This window comes from Leptidea sinapis, chromosome 17 (assembly GCF_905404315.1).
Source record: "Leptidea sinapis chromosome 17, ilLepSina1.1, whole genome shotgun sequence".
NCBI classification, from domain to species: Eukaryota; Metazoa; Arthropoda; class Insecta; order Lepidoptera; family Pieridae; genus Leptidea; species Leptidea sinapis.
Window position 1 is genome coordinate 6,168,511 of NC_066281.1, and position 14,947 is coordinate 6,183,457.

General features: G+C 37.9%; 1 long non-coding RNA gene across 1 annotated transcript; it reads left to right on the forward strand.

Moving 5' to 3' along the window:
- Positions 1-6,574: 6,574 nt before the first annotated feature.
- On the forward strand, positions 6,575-10,155 carry LOC126969286 (uncharacterized). The gene is made up of 4 exons (XR_007730365.1): positions 6,575-6,675; positions 7,143-7,370; positions 9,277-9,384; positions 10,019-10,155. It is a non-coding gene; the product is annotated as an uncharacterized LOC126969286 (long non-coding RNA).
- The last annotated feature ends 4,792 nt before the right edge of the window (positions 10,156-14,947 follow it).

Here is a 14,947-nt window from a genome sequence, read left to right on the forward strand (position 1 = left end):
ATGAGGCTGTGAACGCTATCGGCCTCATTTTGCGTGTGACCTTTTTTAAAAATTTATGCATAGCGCTCCTAATATTTAATGTTTGCACAACATTTATAGAAAAGTAAATGTCTCAATATAAAATCACCTTCTTTACATCATCATCTTTCAGATATGACCATTAATAACAGAATTATAGAAATTAAAATTTTAAATTAAAATTAAAATAGAAATAGATCGATTTCAACCGAACCACGTTTTGCATCACTCTCAGTCCAAAAATAGAATTTTTTGTAGGCTACTTAAGATTCCTTCGGCGTTAATTATCAGTAACGATTAAATTATATCAATTAAGTTTAGAGTTATAGTAAAAGGTTACGTTGTTACCTTTTGGGTATTGCAAACCTGTCTCTAAATCATACACTAACTGTGTTAACTCTCATATTATCTACCATTTGCGATTATTCTCGACCCTACTGTTGTGTCTCATTTCTATATGTTTTAAATATTTCTCTACCATAACTATTTTTTGATTATCATTACAATAAAAGGACAGATTCAATTCATTTGTTAACATTTTATAGTAGTTATATTATGTACCTGCTGATTTATTCTCTTTTCCTCGGTCTATTTCAAAATCATTATCTATAAATCGTTAATAGTCTTGTTACCTTCTATAAATTCTTTCGTTGTAAGTAAAGGAATTGGGACCTTGGGAATAAAACTAATATGCTCCATGATTTCATGACCCAAAGTTGCCTTATAAAAGTCTTACAAAGTCAAAGCTTTGTTGTTATATCTCAGTCTTTCAGCGTTCGTATATTTGCATCGAGGCTGTACATCAACTACACTCTCATTTACTATCGGTCTTTGTTTTACTTATTTGCCTAACGGCCGTTTTCAATAACGTATCTCTAGTTACGGATACGTTGCTGTCACCGTTTAATGACAAAAACTTATCAATCCATAGTTATGTCGAATATAGTTATAGTCCAATGCTTTATGTCAATAGGTTATTGAAATGTAAGTAAGCGTAAAAGGATAGATTTGTCTATCTTTAGTAAGTTAAACTAAGGATTGATAGGTTATTGAAAACGGCCGCAATCCGATTCAGAACTTGATGACGATGAGTCAGACGAGGATAGAGCTAGATGAATTTGATGATGATGAACGTAAAGATTGATGAGCATCTATAATGCTTCATGTTTATTTTCTGCCTCCAAAGTCATTCACTTTTCTTCCTTCTCAGGCACGGAAATGTCCCTTTCATAAATTGACACTCGACTTTTATTAGGCTGTGTAGAGTAAAATTATAAAACCGTAATATCAGGTTAGTCATTTCTATGGATATAGTGAAATAATTTTGAAAAAACGAGAAATGTGTCCAATAAATTTAAAAGTAAACAGTAATAAACATAAAAATAATAACTTTTTTGATAATCTGTAGTACAAAACTGAAATAAAACGTAATTACTTATATTTTGTTTCAATAATCTAATATTATACTGCATTAATTCCGAATGCTGTCGTATATCATACAACATCATTTATACAAAACTAAATTAAGTCATAATGTTGCCGATAAAAATTACATTCACTTTTCTAATAAACTGAAATATGTCTGAATAGAAGCGGTTTTTGAATAAAATAAAGCATATTAAATAATAATCTGATACTAAAATAACGAATTATTGTGGTTTATTCCACTTTCGTATAGTTACTTTAACGTCGCAACTCGAAGAACGCCGACGCATTACTAATTCGCTCACTTTACCGGTATCGAATTATTAGCGCGCATCAATCAAAAATCGAAATACGATTTTCGTACTCCTTCATTTTCGTCGCTAAGAGTCGGCTGTTGGACTGTACTTATTCTTCTGACGAGTTTATTTCGGTTTATGTTGAAAACTCGAAAAACGTAAGTTTTGAGTTAATTCAGTTTTTGAATAAAGGTGCGATATAGTATTATCATTTAAGTCACTGATTGGATAATACACTCTTACCTGTCTTAACAAAATGTTATAGATATTATTATTTTAAAATATGCTCTTGAGTTTAATCTACAGTAACATAATTACATTGTTTTTTATTATATTTGTTTACTTCGCATGTTAATCAATTGAATTTTTACATATTTGTACTATAATAAAGTTTTAGACTAGCAAAATGTACCTACTTAATGAAAATCGGAGAAAGAAAACACATTATATTATTTAATCAAAATCATTACCATTATTGTCTATACATTGTTACTATCTAATAGGATGATCATTTTTGCCTTTGTGATAGAATTGTGGTGATCTAGATTCGAAAAACTGTGTGAAAGAGAAGAGAATTTCCCTCCTCCCGAGAAGAAAATTTTTTATCATTTAGAAAATTGTCCAAATCACGAAAAAAATGGTAATCCTTTGGAGCAAGCACTTTTTAGTTGCATTTCCTGTAGAGTTAAAATGGTTTCTCGTGCTATATGAGGTCTCGCGTTACTATCTATAGGTACATATAAATAAAATTGGAGTGTCTTTTAATAATATTATCAACAGACACTCCAATCCCATTTATATAAAATGAATAACCATTTTTTCCTACATGTACATGTATATTATATACGGCACATACACCAAATTTTTTTTTTTACAATTTTTGTTGGTCTGTTTGTTCCGGCTAATCTCTGAAATGGTTGTACTGATTTTGACGGGACTTTTATTGGCAGGTAGTTGATTTAAAAAGGAGTATCTTAGGCTACGTTTACTTCGGAAAATTTTCTTTATTTTTAGAACAGTAAAGTATTGTTGCAATGTCCAAGAAACTGTCTAACTCTAAAAATAATTTGTATGGCAAAACAACGTTTGCCGGGTCAGCTAGTGTTATATATATTCACTATCCGACTTATTACAAGACTAAAGATAGTACTGGGTATAAAACTGCTTTAGACCATGGATTAAGTTGATTGTTATTACAAAACGAGTTTTAAGACTAAACCATACATACATACCTTTGGTACTAATGTTAAACCACTGAGACCTTTAAACGAAGGTCTAACTTTTTGACATACGTCAAACTTCATTGAATTTTATTTTGAGGTTACTAGTACTACTAAGTTACTGTGTAAAAGTTCTATAATAATGGACATGAATCTGATAGAATTAATTGATTCAGAAGATTTGGAGATACTGATTGCTGGAGTCATCTTGGCAACCTAATAGACGTCGCTATGGATAACTTCTTACTTTGTAAAAAACATAAGTAAATGATAACCAAAACAAACCAGATAATGTGTGTAGTTTGTGATTTAGACTTAAACATCATGAACATAGTGATAATGTGGCATGTTTGTGCTCATTATTGCAGAATATTTCGAGAACGCAGGTCAAAACAAAGATATACTTTTTTTCAGAGAATACACCAACCACAAATATATATGGAAATATACACAGTAAAACATGATAATTGTGGTATGTGCTGTACTCCACAATTTTGCTATTGATATGAAAGATAATCTGTTTCCTGTTGAGGAAGAAATTTGCTTGCTCCACTCCACTAGAGTACTCAAACGAGTAAAACTCATTTTTAGTACATATATATGTGGTAGCGCCATATAGTTAAATAAACGCGAACAAAACATTCGAGAATCTTCCGTAGTCCAAGATACCTTCCCTATCCCTCCCTCATCCCTTACCCCCCTGCGAATCCACCAATTGTAGCTGCGGCCGAAGAAGATCGACGCACGAGTCGACCCAAAGACGCGAGGAACGCTGGACGTCGCCAGTGGTCAGTCAGTCGCGAATTGCGAACCAGGCAACAATAGTAATAAATACCTATATTAATAAGTGTCTATCTTTTCATTTCACCGCTTCAGTGCCGGAATCAGTATCGGGCTAATAAAACCCACACGAGAAGTAAGTGGAAGGGATCGCGGGCCCGCAGATCATTGTGTAGTGCCGCGGCAAGATTTCCGCTAAAGTCTACATCACCTCCTTGGAGTGGCAGTCAAGGCCAGGTTAAACGGCAGAAAGCAGCTACGCCCTGGCGTCACCGCAACGTTACGACGGGTACCCCTCAAACTTCCTTTTCCTGTTCTCACATTATTAATTTTTATTAAATTTTAAATACAAGTAACATAATTTACAACGCTCTTAAAGAAGTGGCGAGTCCATTTCTTTAGTGGTCCTTCGGATCGCGGATGTGTACCCTCCCTTATAAATTATAATATTATATTAGCCACTAAGTTCGTAATATAGAATATCGTATTAAATAATATTGTAAAAACCACGCGTTATCTCACCCGCCATCGCCATATTATTAATTGCGTCGTACCTATAATTAATAGTTCTTGTCTCGCTTGTTATTTCATTGTGATAACTTTGCTTATGCTTTGTCCGCCATTGCTGTTCGTCACTCGTTGTCCGCCATACCTAACCAAATTAGTAAAATCGAGTATTGGCTACATTACTATCGTTAGATTGCCGCCCGTGTCGCTTTCTTTTGCATTGTGATTACTCTTATTTAGTGTTTCGCGGTCCATCATTAATATGGAGAATTTTGAGGACCCCGAACTCGCCTTGTTAAAGGCGAAGCGAGAAGCCATGTTTGAATATTTGCATTATTGTCACGAATTGTCTAAGACCGTTGTACCGAGCGACAGGGAGACCGTGGATGCATTTTTGGATGCGTGTGCGAACATTGAGGTAGTTCGCACGGAATTTCAGACCTCAGTCGATTCTTATAATAGACGCCTGCTCGAAGTGGAGGCTACCGCGAGCCCGAATTATAAGAGTTTGATCTCATTCGAACAGATATACTGTCGCCTCAAACGACTCGGCGCACGTTATGACGACGACAAGAGACCCGCGGAAGCAAGCAAAAATCGTGATGTACCTCGTCGAGGTCAACCTTCCTTACCGCCGATCAGGATCACCCCCTTTGACGGCTAGGTCTGTTCGTGGCCCCTATTTTACGCGAATTTTAAATCGACGATACACGAAAATTTCTCACTTACGGAGTCTGAGAAGTCATATTATTTGTTAGCTAAAATTACCGGTAATGCGCGAATCGCCTGCGCGGGCATAACGCCTTGCGCAGAAAATTATAAATTAATATTTCAAACGCTCGTCGATAAATACGAAGATAAAAGAATGTTCGCCTCCGCTTATATGAATCAAATATTAGATTTCAAACCCATCGCAAACGCTTTCGCAAAAATTTGAAGTTACCGGATTTAATGGATTTGTTCATTTTACATATCGCGCTTAAGAAACTCGACTCGGGAACGGTCTGCGCCTTCGAGTGTCAAAGCGACCCCAAGGCGACACCCACGTTTGACAATTTGGTTGTGTATATTAAAAATCAATGTAAAATATTTCAGCGTGTCACTGACGCGCCTCCCCCAGCCCCGCGCACTAGTACATGTGCTACGCTGCACACGGAAGCGCCCCGCGCCCCGCCTCCGCCAAATTATCAGACTTATGTAGTTAGTGACGGTAACGTAGCAAGTAACAATAGTAACAGGTGCCTTTCCACAAACGTTGTGCATCAACATCTTTATAAGTGTAGTGCGTTCGCTAGGATGCTACCGAAGGAACGTTTTCGAGCGGCAAAGGAACATAATGTTTGCATCAACTGTTTGAGCGTTAATCACAAGGTTTGGCGTTGTAACTCGAATCTAGTGTGTCGTATTTGTAACTCGCGACATCATACTTCGCTTCATTTCGGACGGGAGTTGAACGGCGACTGTCAGCCGGCGCAGGCGCTGCACAGCAACAGTCGTGTTTCCTCGGTGACCGCGACTGACCGCGCCCCGTCACACACCCGGGAATTGTGAATGCGGAGTCTGCCACTTGAGGTGCAGAGAATATTAATGGCTTATGTCGATCTCCCTCTCAACAAACCTCACCTTCCCCTTCAGCAATAATTCCCTCTGTTACTGCCTCTCCTGCTGACAATCCAAACCTCATGCGCCTCATCAAAGATTTGACTAGGAAGGTAAATTTACTACACGTGACACACTAATAAAAATACTTTAAATATATTAATTAGTTGACCAATGTTACCCGTATTTAACGATGAGGCGGTGAGGCGAGCTCTTTATCCAATAAAGCGTGACTTTAGAGTCCGTAAAAGCGTAAACATTCATATTAAGGCGGGCATCGTAATTATTTAAAACGGCACGCATTAATTTCGAGAGTAACACGATAGAACAAAGTTCCAACCGTGCGATGGTGTGTGGCGTCGAGGGCGCCACTTTCGACTTAGCGCAAACAATGCGAGTGGTCGTTCCGTTGTCCGAGGCAACGTGGAGGTAGACGACACGTATGCCTTCAAAGTCAAAGTCAAAGTTTTTATTTGCATAAACATGTTAGATTGATGTTACATAAATATTATATAATTAATACTAATTTAGATATATTAAACAAAGGTAACGAGCCCACATTTGTGGGTAGGCGGTGCAAAACAATAATTGACTTGACACTGGCAACCCCCAGAGCTGCTGATCTAATAGCAGGTTGGCATGTCTCATCAGAGGCATCATGCTCTGATCACAAGTGGATTCGATACGATTTAAAAATTACCAGTAACCCCGAACAACCGAGGTACCCGAGGAAGACTGACCAGAGGCTCTATAGATCTCTAGTAGAACTAGAGCTGGGAAAACAGCCGCCTACCACTAGGTTAGACAGCATAGAAACAATTGATCAACAGGTAAGTAACTTAAACAGCACCTTAATAAACTGCTTCCATAAAGCCTGTCCTCTGGTAACACCGGTTACTGGGGTCATGGGCCATGGTCAAGGGCTGGTGGGGTACAGAACTTAAAAAGCTACGAACAAAAGTAAGGAAAGCCTTCAATAGAGCAATGAATACAGGCGCTGATGTAGACTGGGATGCCCATAAGGAGAAGAAAAGTCTGTATAAAAAACGCATTAGATTTTGGAAGTCTCACTCATGGAGAAAATTCTGTGAAGACATTAATTCCACTCCACAAGCAAACCGCATTAGGAAGGTACTGGCCAAACAGGGTCCTTGCGTTGTCGGAAATCTGAGGAACGCCGATGGCACACTGACCCTAAGCCTGGAGGAGACTTATACGGTACTGCTAGAAACACACTTTCCTGACTGTAAAATAATACAAGAACCAATTTGGACGATACCTAACAGCTTGGTTACAGAAAACTGCTGGCAAACCGCCTATGAGATCGTCACCTACAACAAGGTGAAATGGGCGGTGGACAGCTTCCAGCCTTTCAAGACAGCGGGCACAGATGGCGTCTTTCCTGCAATGCTACTGTGGGGAGGAGATAAGTTGATGTACAAACTGACATATATCAGGCCTGTCTGGCCTTTAAATACACTCCCCTTGCCTGGCGGCGTTAGGGTCATCTTCACACCCAAGCAAGGTAAGAGTAATTACACTAATCCTAAATCGTTTAGACCTATCAGTCTGTCGTCTTTTCTCCTCAAGATTTTAGAGAGAATATGTGACAGACACCTGAGAGATAATGCGTTACGTAACACACCCATACACAGGCATCAGCATGCCTACTGCCAAGGCAGATCAACGGAATCCACTCTTCACCAGGTAGTAGGAAAAATTTAACATGCCTTACAAAATAAATTAGTCTGTCTAGGTTGCTTCATAGATATAGAGGGAGCCTTTGACAAGACCAACTTCACCAGTATCAACATAGCACTTGGCAGACACGGAGTACAGACCCTGCTTATTGACTGGATAATTAATATGTTAAGCAATAAGGGTAACAGGGGAAGACACGAAAGGCGCCCTTGTAGCCCGCGGCTGTCCGCAGGGAGGTGTTCTCTCTCCGCTTCTGTGGTACTTAATAGTGAACGACCTGATCTCCAAACTGAACAACCAATACTTTTACACAATAGGATATGCCGATGACATCACCATTTTAAACACAGGCAATAATGCCAGCATGGTATGTATCACATACCATGTTACAAGCAGCTCTTCGACTTGTCGAAGAATGGTGTAAAGACCATGAGCTCTCTGTAAACCCACAAAAAACACAGGTAGTACTCTTCTCTAACAAAAGATTGGTAGGGAACCACAGACCGCCCACTATCTTCAATACAAGACTTCAGTTATCAAAAGAGATTCTAGACAGCAAACTGAACTAGAGCAGCCACCTAGAATACAAAATCAACTCCGCGATTATCACCTTATGGCAATGCCGCAAGATGATTGACAAGCGATGGGGTCTCCAACAAAAGCTCACCTTATGGCTTTACACAGCATCGGTGAGACCAATGCTCACTTATGGCTGTGTAGTGTGGTGGACCAGGACCAGACTTACAACTTGCATCGCCAAATTACAAAAATTTCAAAGGCAAGCATGCTGTGCGGTGACGGGATTCGTGAGAACAACCCCTACCGCCGCCTTAGAAATAGCCCTGAGCATCTCTCCGCTACACTTATTCATATATAAAGAAGCGGCAATGGCTGCGCTAAGATTAAAACATCTGAAAACACAGAGAATTGACAAAGTAAGACATCTTAGCATACTTTCAGAAGCATGGTCAGCTATGCCACTTGTGGAAGCAGCTAGTGATAAAATAGAGCGGACTTTCATTTTTGATAAAAAATACAGAAGCTCGAGGAAAGGAACGACAGTGTCCTTACACATCATGAGCTCGACCTCTACATAGATGGTTCGAAGACGTATTCAGGCACAGGTACGGGAGTCTTCTCGGAAGATCTAAATATCAGCATATCCGAGCCCTTGGGTAAGCTTAACACTGTATACCAGGCTGAATGCATGGGGATTTTGCTAGCTGCCAATGCCATCTTGGCCAGAGAGGTTCAAGATCACTCCATTAGAATACTCTCTGATAGCAAATTGGTATTACAATCCCTTCAAGGTAAGATAATCACTTCCAGCCTATTACTTGAATGCCACTCAGCATTAAATAAGGTGGCTGGTAAAAACAACAACCTAACACTTCAGTGGATCAAAGGTCACAGTGGGGTCAGGGGCAACGAGGCGGCAGACCAACTAGCTAGAAGGGGTTCTGAGACCCAACCGGTTGGACCAGAGCCTTTCCTGCCTCTGCAACATAGTTGGTTCAGGAACCACTTAAATCAACAAACAACTTAGATAAAAGCACTACATCAACAATACTGGGATAGCCTTGAGGAGTGCAGGCAAGCCAAAGCAGCTTTACCTTGCGCCGACTTGCGTTTTACCAGGGAAATCTTACAACTTAATCGATGTCGACTAAGATTAATATTATGTGCGGCCACAGGTCACGGCAATTTTAACAGGCATCTCTTTAATATAGGTGTCACGGACAGCCCTCTATGCAGAGGTTGCCTGGGGGCAGAGGAAACAGCCGCTCACGTTCTGCTGGAAAGCAGTGAGGTGGCAAACTACAGGGCAAAGTTAAGAGGTAGGGTGACTTCTTGGAGTAGCCTCTACTACACTCGCACGCAAAATAGGCGCATATGACGTCGAGTTGCGGAAAGCGCCCGTATGAAGAAGAAGAAGAAGAGAACATTATTTTGAATCCTTCCATCCATCCTTAACATAACAGAAGTAAACAATCATCAAAATACTTTTGAACACAAGATTGTATGTAACTTTCTTCCACGTACTACAAGACTGTGAAATGAGCGGTGTCCTAATGAGGATAATCCTTGTGCGGTGTTTCCGGGACTATACGACATAGGTACTTTCAAAAAAAGCGCGTAAAGCTTCCCTAAAAGCCAGTGATTTGCGTGGAACACTCCTGTGATTCCTCTCGTGTGGCAAAAATGTGGGCGGCCGTGATCATTTAACACCAGGTGACCCGTACGCTCGTTTGGCCAATATGGTTGTTATATTTTAAGGCTATTGGGAAACTTAATTATAAAATTTAATGAAATATGTCAATTCATGTAAATTATAATTAGTTTAATGGATAAAATATTGCAGATTATATTAATTCTAGACTATGGGGCAATGATATCTATTTACTTTTCGATTATTGTATTCTTCTTTCCCCACAATAATCAATGATTTAATCATATTATTTATATTTACAGTGATAGGTTTCGTCTGTACGAGGTTGACTACAATAGTCCTGAGCGCACTAGGACTCCCCGAAAGTCCGCGTATCTGTACAAGGAAATTCTGCGCACGCGAACACTCGATATGCATTACGAGCCTGACATGTCTGTCCCCATGACTATTGATGATGGAAACTAATACCTAAAACAATTATATTATAACTAGAACTTATTAGGCCTTTTTATTTAGAGAAAACCACAACGAAATCAAATAACCAAGACCTTCTTCTAACAAAAGAGTTTGTGCATGTAATATTTACGCGCTATTGAAGTAAACATAAATAATAATTAATATTAGGAATTTTTAACAGGTACTTAAATATGTTATACTAGCTGACCCGACAGACTTTGTTCTGTATAATATAATAAATAAAATAATGTTTTTTATGAATTTGTCAATAATATATCATAACATCAAGAATTATTTCGTAAAATGTGCACCCTGTTGTCTTTATGAAATTGTTTAACAGCATAAATGTCAAACCGCTGCGTCAGTAAATTCTCTCTCTCTGGAAATAAAATTGTTTGAACGAAATCTTGCCGTTTAAGGTGGGTGAAAATCGCGCCCAAATGAGTCGGTTACAAACAAACATACATACAGGTGAAGCTAATAAAAAGCGTGTAAAAAGAGCACACAACCTGAAATGTCACTTGCTTAGCTAAAATTAAGTTTAGGTAAGTTTATTTTTACCTCCTGAGAAAGAAATGTAGAAATTCTATTTAATTATTCATTTGAAACTAGTCTCTCAATTTGTTTTCTGAACGTCAAGGGACACATTAAAGGAAAAACAAATTTGTTGTTTTTATTTCATTCCAAGCATTTTCCTATTTATTCACCCTTTAAACCTTCCCTGGACTTCCACAAATAATTCAAGACCAAAATTAGCCAAATCGGTCCAGCCGTTCTCGAGTTAATGAATAGCAATTCATTTTTATATATATAGATTATAAATCGTCGGTTTACTGCAAGAACTTTGATTGTTTAATTTTGATTTTGATTTTAATACATTTCTTACATTTTCCATATAGTGCTTTTAGCCCAGTGGGAAAATATTCGCCATCTTTGTCTTGAAAATGCTCGTCAACTGCCGCCTTCATCTCTTCGTCACTCGGAAATGTTTACCCTCGGAGGTCTTTCTTTACATTAGAAAATAGAAAATAATTACTGGGGGGTGGTTAATGTCATCAAGCCCTAACTATAAGGTACTAACTGCTGAATTATATGAATAAAAATTAATTTAGTATCAATTATAAAAAAATAATTATTATTTTTTGACAAACTATGTTTAATTTGATTGCCATCTCTATCTATTGTTTATAATATGTTATGACGCGTTGTTAATGACTTTTTAACCAAGTTTCATTCTAAAGTGATTTTCGTACACATAACAGTTTCAACTGTTCTGTGTTTTCGTATGTCATATTTGAAAAAAAAATCACTAAATAACATAAACGAGTTTTGTAAAAAAGCAATTATTCATTATTTCACTACTTTGATTTTTATATAAGTTTACAAAGTAATTTTTAATAGAATTCAAAGTGCCAAAATTTTAATGAACAACTTTATGCATACGTAATAATTTCCAAATTAGAATAGCTAGAAATACGTGAGTTTTTGCATTTTATAGAGCTCGTCAAGACGATGTTCGCGCAGTTATTAACTGTAGGTACTTAATTTAATATTAAATATAATGATTTATTTAAAATTATATTTTATAACTCTAGACATTTTCAACATGCTCATGAAAAAAAAATACAATAAGAAAACTACAACAGCTGTTTACTCCAAATGTCACGAGGGGCTGCTGAAAACCAGTGTTGTGTTGGTGTCTTCCGCACTGTCCAACAATATACTGAGTCAGCTCCTTTTAGCAGGGAATCACGCACCGCACAGTTATTTAATTTTTTTGTTTATATTTTAATAATATTTGTAACATTTAATTTAATTTATTACTTTAAGATTTATACTGTAAATTGAGGTGTGTCTTTTTATTGTTAATAAAGTGTTTCTATTCTATTCTAGTCTATTCTACTTTATGATTTTTTGCACTTAGTGAGTTCTTGCAGTAAACCGACTATATTATCATTAATATGCAGAAGAAACAGTGTGGGAGATAGCACACAGCCTTGGCGCACTCCAGCGTTCACGGGCTTCGGGTTCGAGCAATAACCATCGACAACGACTTGTATGCTGCGCTCAGTGAGCAAGCTGGAGGTCCACTTGCATAAGCTCTCGGGAAGCCCAAATGATGGAAGTTTCGAGAGAAGCGCCTTGTGCCAAAGGCCTTCGTTATATCCAGTAGTATAAGCTGAAAGGCTTTTAGAATTTCATTGCACTTTATGAAATACGATTTTATGTATGTCTGTTTTGTGGCTCATGGTGCTAGATGGCGAAACAGCAAATGTAGGTGATATTAGCTGCTTTGCCTGTCGTGATGTGCAGCATCTACGGAAGAATCGTGCAGCATCGTGTTTTGCAGCGTATGCTGTTGAACGTCGTGTGGCTGTATGCTGTGGAGGCACTATGTATGCTGTATCGGTGAAGCAAGCCTTTGCACATGCCTTGCATTGGCTTATGGTGGTGTGGTGCCCTGAAACATGTACAGCGTTCTTTGAAAGTTAGTGTTTGCACTTAGTTATTTTATTTTATTTCTTTTTTCCTCTTGCAAGCGGTAGCGGTGTAAACTATATTTAAAGCGCTGCATACACTTTATTGTACAATTTTCATGGGCTATTCACTAAGTCGCAGTGTGTTCATGAAATACTAATAGAATTACTAGTAATAGCTAATAACTAGAATAATAATAACTATACAATTCGATTCGAGAAATCGAGAAGAAAGCAGTTATTTGAATGTGGCCGTATAGTATTAATCGATATGATAATATAGCGGTTCTTATAAATTGCGGAAAAGAAATTTAACAAGTTTTGAACGATGTTTTTAAGAAGAACCTTTGAATTTATTTGTAAGCATCTATTAATAATTTACAACAAATGTATTGTTACGATGTACTCACACCGTAATTTTCCTTTTGTCATTTCATTAGTATTAGGGGTTTAAGTATGGAATTGCCGAATTTTTTGTGAAAAATTTAAATTCTTTTATTTTTTTAATTTAACATGTATATTTGATCAAAATAATTACCATTATTATCTATACATTTCTATTATTTTCCATCTAATAGGAAGTTCATTGAGGCCTTTAAGATAAGAAGAACTGTGGTGATTTTTATTGGTGAGCTTTGCTTTAGGACACTGCGGCGTTTGACCTGGGGTCAACCTTTGCATTTTTCGCTTACGGTTATCGCAAAGAATCCACTATTCATCGCATGTCACAATTCGATCCAATATTCCTTCATTTCTGTATCGATTCAACAAGGCAACACAAGTTGCCATAATACATCCACTCTCACTCAACACTTTACGGAGGAGGGGATGGCTGAAAAATAGCGCTGCATGGAAACATAAATCCATGAATCCATGTCAGGTGAAGCTGATACTTTTCCTTTTGACTATCGTTTCATCGCTTAGCATTTTATTATGGTAATATTTTTTTATGGCAATAAAGAATTTATTTATTTATTTAAGTCTCTACACGCATTTCTTTTTGCAGATCAGTCAAAGCACGAGGCACGCATTTTTTCATATTTTTTTATTTTATTGATTTGATACATAGAGTCAAGTTACTAATTGTATACCAACAATTTAAACAAATTACACAAATAATAGTGAATAAATACAAAATTTACTGTAATTACTAACAATTAATAAATATCCAAATACCGTTCATCCATTCCTTTCATAAAAACGCAAGCACTCTGTTAAAATTGTCCGCAAATATATCACAAGCAGGGTTGGCTGCGAGAAGAGCGTTCAGAGCAGATATAGACCTCAGTATAGGTGAGTTGGTGCGAGCCACAGTACAATGTGCCGGACTCGCGAACAATCTATGCCTGAGCCTCGAACAATAATTATCTGGTATAGCTTCTACATAGCTCATCATGCAAACTCGGCGCATCTATATCACCTCTGAGACCTTTCGAGAAGGAGTACATAAGTACTTTCATGCGGACTCCACACACAGATTGCTTTTTCTAGCTTGCTGCGAACAAATAAAAGCCGTATGATTGGTACAGATGTGAAATCCCCGGAATTCCTCAAAACTCCTATAAAAATTCCTGCCAGAGTGGTAATATAATCATGAAAGTTAACCTTAATTAGACCTGGGTGTCAACCCAGGTCTAGTTTCTGATCGAGATATCGAATCGCCACCTATTCTATAAAAAAACTCTATTGGGCACCAATTTCGATCGAAAGTCATGGCATAGCATTTGGACGTATTAAGTGCCATACGGTTCCTCAAACTCCACTGGAACATAGCTTGGACATCATTTTGGAGTGCCATGCAATTTGAATCAGATTTGATCTATTTAAAGAGTTTTAGGTCATCGGCATAAAGGAAACACCGTGAATTACCAAGCACCTCTGGAAGATTGTTAATCATTAAAAGAAACAGAAGAGGCCCCAGTATCAATTTTTTTTTGTGGAATAGGAGGACAAACGAGTGTACGGGTGACCTGGTGTTAAGTGGTCACCGCCGCCCACACTCTCCTGCAACACCAGAGGAATCACAAGAGCGTTGCCGGCCTTTAAATTTCGATGCTGGACTAACCCCAGATCGCGTGTGGTTAAGGTTGCATTCAAACATGCCAAGCCGGACATATTATTGACGGCCACGCAAGTATTCCGCGATAAAATGGAGAAGACTAGGTGCAAAACCAATGGCGCTGAGTTTTTGTAACAATACGTAATTATTGACCCTATCAAATGCTGTCTGGAAGTCAAAGTAATGCGTCATTTTGAAGACAACAACAGCAATAGACCGGTACTCCTTTTAATTTATCA